An 8,445-nucleotide genomic window follows, 5' to 3' on the forward strand; every position below is an offset into this window, starting at 1 on the left:
GGCCATCGCGTGACGGCGTGGGCGGGGACTGGGCGGAGTCAGGGGCGGAGCCTAAGTGGGCCCAGACGCTCCTAGGGATTCCGCGCTCCCTCTACTGGTCGGACTCACCCAGGACCTCCTACAAGGGCTCTCGAGGGAGGTGCTACAAAGGAGGCAGTTAATATGTCGTCTGACTTTGGTTACTAAGTAGGGTAGAATTGAGAAAACTACCACTGGATAACCACCATCCCCTCAGCCCGGCCCGTGTTTGTCTTCTCCGACAAAAGGCTTATGTTTTATCTTTTAAGACTTGTTTTTATTATTTTATGTGCATATATGTGTGTGAGTGTATATGCCACATGTGTGGGTTTATGCAGAAGGAGTGGGTTTCTCTGGAGCTAGGGTTACAGGGCTTTTTGAGTGGCCGGTGCAGATGCTGGGAACTGAATTTGGGTCCTCTGGAAAACCAACAGGTGCTCTTAAATTACTGAGCCATCTCCATAGTCTCAGGCCTAGAATTTTAAAAATTGCATCTGAAAAGATGAAGTCAGATTAAAGCATGAACCAGCAGGTCTTTTAAGACTAGAGCTAGGCAGTGGTGGCACACACCTTTAATTTCAGCTCTTGGGAGGCAAAGTCAGGTGGATTTCTAAGTTCCAAGCCAGACTGGTCTACAGAGTGAGTTCAAGGACAGCCAGGGCTACACAGAGAAACCCTGTCTCAAAAATAAAAAACAAACAGAAAGAAAGAAAGAAAGAAAGAAAGAGAGAGAGAGAGAGAGAGAGAGAGAGAGAGAGAGAGAGAGAGAAAGAAAGAAAGAAAGAAAGAAAGAAAGAAAGAGAGAAAGAAAGAGACTAGATTCTATTTTCAGAAACCCATTTCTGAAGTGGTGGCTCAGAGATTAAGGGCATTGTTGCTCTTCCAAAGGACCCAAGTTTGGTTCCCAAGACCCACATGGTGGCATACAGATTCAGAACTCCACATCTCATGATCCAGGGGATCTGGCACTTCCTCAAGCATACATATGATGCATATATAAGCCTGCTCAATAGATAACGTGAATCGAAATTATTATTATCAAATCACATGTGTCATTAATATACTAGCAATTCATAAAAAAATTACTATATATATATCCTATAACGTTTGGTTATATATTTTAAACACAGCAAAAAAAAGTGGACTTTTTTTCTCTCTTGATGTCATCATGGTCAACATCACTGTGTGCTGATATACTATCTTCAAAGCAGTCATTTAAGAGAAGGTATCAAGGGCTTGTGGAGAGGAATGAATTTGAAGAAAACATGGACTGCAGAGGTGTGTGTATGATATGTCTGTCTGAAGATAAATTTTTATTTTACGGAATATTTTAGGGGTACTTAGTCACCTCACAGAGCCAAGAAACAGCAAGAGCTACCTGGAAGTGACTTTTGTCTCCGCAAACTTTGTTTTAAGATAACAAACTCACAAAACAAAGCAAGAACAAAGAACGTGTCCCTGACTCAGGTTTTTATCCTCCCCCTATCCTCCTATAAATCAGCAGAAATGTTTTTCTTTGCAACCTGGAGATTTTCTAGCTTCTAGAAAGTGTAATACGTATCCTATGTGTCCTATGTTGCCACTGAGGGCTGGGCTGCTGAGAAATGGGAGTGTGCCGTCTATTTTTCTCCTGCTCCAACATGAGTGGGCCAAATGCCTGAAAAATCTAGCCTTTTGCTTTGTTTTGTTTTGTTTTGTTTTGTATTTTTTTCAAGACAGGGTTTCTCTGTATAGCCCTGGCTGTCCTGGAACTCACTCTGTAGACCAGGCTGACTTCCAACTCAGAAATCTGCCTGTCTCTGACTCCCAAGTGCTGGGATTAAAGGTGTGCAGCACCACTGCCCGGCAAGTCTAGCCTCTGAGCATGGCCCCTTGGGAAACATTGGTAAGATACAAAAAGGTAGGGTTGGAGAGATGGCTCAGTGGTTAAGAGCACTTACTGCTCTTCCAAAGGTCCTGAGTTCAATTCCCAGCAACCACATGGTGGCTCGCAACCATCTGTAATAGAATCCAATGCCCTCTTCGGGTGTGTCTGAACACAGATACAATGTACTTATATAAATAAAATAAATAAATCTTACGAAAAAGAGGGGCTGGCAAGATGGCTCAGTGGTTAAGAGCACTGACTGCTCTCTCAAAGGTCCTGAGTCCAAAGCCCAGCAACCACATGGTGACTCACAACCACATATAATGAGATATGACGCCCTCTTCTGGTGTGTCTGAAGACAGCAACAGTGTACTTATAATAAATAAACCTTTGGGCCGGAGACAGCAGAGGTTTAGGACCAACAACCACATGAAGGCTCACAACCATCTGTACAGCTACAGTGTACTCTCATATACATGAAAGGAAGGAAGGAAGGAAGGAAGGAAGGAAGGAAGGAAGGAAGGAAGGAAGGAAGAAAGAAAGGAAGAAAGAAAAAGATACAGAAGGCACACAGTACTCAGAGTAGAGGATGCTGCTCTGTTGCAGGATATTTGATCCCATTGTGCACCCCAAAATTGTGATCTGGAAAAACCTTGTAGTGTGGCTCAAGCTTAGCCCACGCCTTTAATCCAAGAGCTAAATAAAGTCAATCCTAGGTCAAGAGGCAGAACAAGCAACCAAACCCACAGAAATAAACAGAAAAGAGTCTTCAAGGTATTTAAGACAGCATGGAGAAGGAGAGAGAGAGAGCCTTTTCCTTCTGGCTCCTGATTTGGTAAATCAAATGGCTGAGAGTTTTGTTTTTAGAACAACATAGCTCACTGGGCCATGGTGGCGCATGCCTTTAATCCCAGCACTTGGTAGGCAGAAGCAGGCAGATTTCTGAGTTCGAGGCCAGCCTGGTCTAGAGAGTGAGTTCCAGGACAGCCAGGGCAACACAGAGAAACCCTGCCTTGAAAAACAAAAACAAAAACAAAAATAAACCAAAAAAAAGAAGAAGAAGAAGAAGAAGAAGAAGAAGAAGAAGAAGAAGAAGAAGAAGAAGAAGAAGAAGCAGAAGAAACCCATAGCTCAGTGTGTAGAGTGCTTGCCCTCTGGAGTCAATCCCTAGCACTAGATATGTAATCAGAGGTAGAGGAAAGGCAGACAGGAACGCAAAGCCAGCTTGGGGTACATGGGATACTGTCGCAAAACCAATTAAATTAAATTAAATAAAAACAACTAACTATATAGCAAACTGTCCTAAGCTTTTCCATGATCTTTATGGCCAGAGCCAAACACACTTAACCACCAGATGCTGTACTATGTACCTTGTTCTCAGAAGCCTGCAGCTAAAGAATTTCCATGAGGTTTTTGTCTAACCTGGGTTGCAGAGCAAGACCTCCATCTCAAGAGAAAGAATGAATACATGAATAGATAAAAATAAAGTATTGTAGTTTGATATTAGTGGTAGACCATGAGCCACAGAGTGTTTTGCAGCAAAAAAAAAAAAGTTCAAATTTTCTATATGTTTGGAACTTTTTATAATAAAATATAGAAAAGACTGCCTTTTTTGTTTATTTGGTTTTTCGAGACAGAGTTTCTCTGTGTTGCCCTGGCTGTCCTGGAGCTCACTTTGTAGACCAGGCTGGCCTTGAACTCAGAAATCCGCCTGCCTCTGCCTCCCGAGTGCTGGGATTAAAGGCGTGCACCACCACGCCTGGCTAGGTTAGCTCTTTAAAATAGAAGAGATTGCAGAGCTGCAGAGACAGACGCCTCTGTTTAAAAGCACTTGCTGCTCTTGCAGGAGACTAGGGTTCAATTCCCAGCACTGACATGGTGGCTCACAACTGTCTAAAACCTCAGTTGCAGAGAATCAAAAGCCCTCTTCTAGGCTCCTCAGGCACCAGGTACACATGTGGTGCACATATGTAGCCAAAGGGACATTCATACACACACACACACACACATACACATCAAGCCCCCAGCCAAGGCAGAGGCAAATGATAAATGTGACTGACAAAGGTCACAACAAAAAACTTATCAGATGAAATATTCTAAACATCATGGTTTCCAAGGAAACCCACAAGGACTAGAGGGCTGTCTGGGGCTCTGGTCTTCCTCTGTGGCTTTCCAGAGGCTAGAGCCTTTCAAAATCTTATGCTTTTTATTGGTTGCTTTATTCCAAGCGGCACTTCAAGCTGTTGTGTATATGTCACAGATGACTCGGAAGATGTGTGATGGTTGGCTGTTAGGTGCAGAGGTGGTTTGGAGCCCTATTGTCAACTTCAGCATCTAAATTTAAATTGTTATAGGTGTGATAGCAGGAATAGTTTAGCTCTATATTTAGGTACCTCCAAATACAGTTTAGTTGTTGCGTTTCCAAACCCGGATGAGAATAAACCAGGACCCAGAGCCTATGGAGATCCTTGCAGCCTGTTTGCACACAATAACCAGAGTGAAAGCTAGACTAAGATGTTTAAAAACAAAACAATATCCCAGCCATTTGGTTTTACCAAATGAAGACTCAGAAGCCAGATGCTGTGGTGAGAGCCCACCTGCTAGCTCATAGAGGAAGAAAAGCACTAAACCGGCCTTCCTACTGACTTCCCCAAAGGAAGGAAAGCCCCTTTCTCCTTCCCCACGCTGTCTCAAATACCCTTCGACTCAAAGACCCTCCTTTCTGTTCACTTTTGTTCCCTCCCAGTCAGCTGTTGCTTCTTCTGCCTCTTGAGCTAGGGTTGACTTTATTTAGCTCTTGGGTTAAAGGTGTGTGCTAGGACTGGGCCACAGTGAGAAACAGGGATTTTCAGTTCACAATTTTGGGGTTCACAGTGTTATCAAATATTCTGCAGCATTCCCTGCTTTTTGTCAAAAATAAAAGACCCAAGCTGGGCATGGTGGCACACTCCTTTAATCCCAGCACTCGGGAGGTAGAGGCAGAGGCAGGCAGATTTCTGAGTTCGAGGCCAGCCTGGTCTACAAAGTGAGTTCCAGGACAGCCAGGGCTATCCAGAGAAACCCTGTCTCGAAAAACTAAAATTAAATTAATTAATTAATTAAAAAAATTAAAAAAGACCCTTCTTTAACATTTACATTCACAATGTCCAGTTCATTTGCATTTAGCAACCTTGGATAAAGTACTCTACTATCTATCCTGTCTTGGTGAGTATACAATCCTGTACCTGAATCACTTTTTTTTTTAAAGATTTATTTATTTATTATATGTAAGTACACTGTAGCTGTCTTCAGACACATCAGAAGAGGGAGTCAGATCTAATTAAGGATGGTTGTGAGACACCACGTGGTTGCTGGGATTTGAACTCAGGACCTTCGGAAGAGCAGTCAATGCTCTTAACTGCTGAGCCATCTCTCCAGCCCCCACTAAATCACTTTCTATCAAAACTGGCATCTTAGCCGGGCGTGGTGGCGCACGCCTTTAATCCCAGCACTTGGGAGGCAGAGGCAGGTGGATTTCTGAGTTCGAGGCTAGCCTGGTCTACAAAGTGAGTTCCAGGACAGCCAGGGCTATACAGAGAAACCCTGTCTTGAAAAACCAAAACTGGCATCTTTCAACCTAAAAACATCTTTTTAGACCTTAAAACATTGTTTTATGTCCTAAACAACTTAAGCTTAACTGTGAGTCTGTAACTATCTAGTCTTCAACCTCATCAGAGCTGAGAATAATAAATATCAACTGAATAAAGTGGACGCGCAAAGCAAGTAGATTCCAAAACTATAGAAATGACAGAGACTGCTGGCTGCCTGGACAGTCCCCAAGGTTCCTCTGCAACGCTGGAGTGTCCATGTCTGTGGTCTACTATCCCAGAACATCGGACAGACTTCTCTGTGAAGCAGGAATTCTGAAGGACTTTTCCCCCTTGGGCTGGCAGAATTCCTCAGTCCACTCTCCTTGTGGCCTGCCTGTCTTCAGCTCGGACAGCACCCTGTCAGCAGTTGAAGCAAGGGCAGGTCCTTGCCCAGTGGCAGCTTGCCACATATGAAGTAAAGCTCCGTGAGATTTTCTGATGCTCATCATTTTCTTTGAAGCAGTATGGAGAGGCTGCCAGGAGCTGACAGCTCTCAGTGTCACAAAAGTCTTAAACTAATAAAGTATTTTTAAATGCCATATTCTACAGATCTCTGATGTTTTTGAAGACCATCTATCTCAGTATACCTGAATAGGCAAAAATGCTACTTGTCTCTAGCTATTTATTATCTGATTGACTTTGAATACATCTGCATCTAAACTAGGACCTAATTAGAACCACGAGGTTGATTGACCATTAACCTGCATTTCGTAATTAAGCTAAACAGTTCATAATGGTAGCTTTCAAAAGGACTACAACTTTACATTGCTTTTTTAAAAATTTATTTATTATGTGTAAGTAGACTATAGCTGTCTTCAGATACATCAGAAGAGGGCATCAGATCTCATTATGGGTGGTTGTGAGCCACCATCTGATTGCTGGGATTTGAACTCAGGACTTTCGGAAGAGCAGTCAGTGCTCTTAACCGCTGAGCCATCTCTCCAGCCCCCTCATTGCATTTTTAAGAATTAAAAGTTACAGGCTTAGCTGGGCGGTGGTGGCGCACACCTTTAATCCCAGCACTTGGGAGGCAGAGGCAGGCAGATTTCTGAGTTAAAGGCCAGCCTGGTCTACAGAGTGAGTTCCAGGACAGCCAAGACTATACAGAGAAACCCTGTCTTGAAAAAAACCAAAAAACCAAACCAAACAAACAAAATTACAGGCTTGGTTGTATTTGACAGTTTTAGGATTAAGTGGTTTTGAGTTCAAAGTTCTGTAGGATGTTCATGTCAGTTACACACAAACTCAGCAATTTGAAGGTCCTGAGTAGCTTGCAGTCCAAAGCTGATCTTTGGCTGATCTTTGTCAGCTTAGTGACAATCCTAGCTAGGTAGAATATAACAGTTACCCCAAAGGTGTCTACTGTTTGCACAGAACCTGGCAGCAGAAGAGGCAGGGGGCAGTGTTGCCCAGTGGTAGCATTACTACAGTAAAGTGGGTTCTTCAGTTTCAGGCCCCATCTTCTTGGAAACCGTTTGGCCAATTTGTTCTTATTTTGCGACATGCTCTCTTGATGATCCATCCTTTTTTCTTCCTGTGGTTCACTTGTTCAGTAGTCTCCGGATTCCTTAGTTGGATGCTTTTGTTGTGCTAGGGAAATGTTAGTGATCCCCAAAAAACACACACAGGAGCCCAACTGATGCAACTCGCAGCAGGGTCTTTATTCGAGCTAGCTCAAGCCCCCTCCCCAAAGCACCATCGTCAAGCAGGACAGGTTTGGTGGTGGGGGAGCCCAGAATGTCTATGGGGCAAGGCTTTATAGTAAGCAGCAAGCAGGGAATACGTGTGCAAGCATCTCATTGGAGAGCTGCTGTGGCTTTTAACATCATTGGCTGGTGCTGGGAGTCAGATCATAAACTTAACTTCTGCTCCCCTCTGCATTGGTGGTTGTTAGGCAGGGGGTGGGCTTGGAACCTGGGGGTGCAGGTTTGTTGTGGGCAATAACCTGGAGATTCTAGTCTTGTTGGGGATTAGCCTAGAGACTGGAGCTAGACTCAGGTTTTGTGGGGGGCAACTTGGAAACTAATGCTAGGTACCAGCCTGTTAGTTTACCTGAGTTCAAACTTAAGTTCTCTAAAATGGAGTCTGAACTTAAAAGCTTTGGCATCTCACTTTCATTCTCCTGGGAAGATAAAAACAAAACCCTGCTTGGATGCTAACTCTGGAGGGTGTCCTATTTTGGCAGGTTAGATCTTCCCTAGGGCAAACAAAACAAAACAAAACATTTTTTTGGCAAAAGAAAAAGTATTATCTTCCAATTAAAATTATGAAAATTTGAAACTAAATATACCTTAGAGGATATATAATTTTTTCAAGGGTTGTGTGTATTTATTTTTAGAACACAAAAGACATTAACAGCAGGGCCTGGTGGCACACGCCTTTAATGCCAGGACTTGGGAGGCAGAGGCAGGCAGATTTCTGAGTTTGAGTCCAGCCTGGTCTACAAAGTGAGTTCCAGGATAGCCAGAGCTATACAGAGAAACCCTGTCTCGAAAAACCGAAAAACAAAACAAAACAAAAGACATTCATTCACTTTGAATTTCAACATGCCTTTTACTTTTGCAGGCAGCTTTTAAATTTAACTCCTTGTAATTCCTGTTCCTATCGCTGTCTACCTAGTGCTGGGATTAAGGGTGTGAACCACCACCACCTTGCTCACTGTAACTCTAGAATCTAGAAACCTAATTTACAGAGGTCTGCCTGTCTGAAGGCAGCTACAGTGTACTTACATATAATAATAAATAAATCTTAAAAACAAAAACAAGCCGGGCGTGGTGGCGCACTCCTTTAATTCCAGCACTTGGGAGGCAGAGGCAGCCAGATTTCTGAGTTCGAGGCCAGCCTGTCTACAGAGTGAGTTCCAGGACAGCCAGGGCTACACAGAGAAACCCTGTCTCAAAAAACCAAAAAAACCTAAAAACCAAAAACCAA

Source organism: Mus caroli, chromosome 11, assembly GCF_900094665.2.
Source record: "Mus caroli chromosome 11, CAROLI_EIJ_v1.1, whole genome shotgun sequence".
NCBI classification, from domain to species: domain Eukaryota; kingdom Metazoa; phylum Chordata; class Mammalia; order Rodentia; family Muridae; genus Mus; species Mus caroli.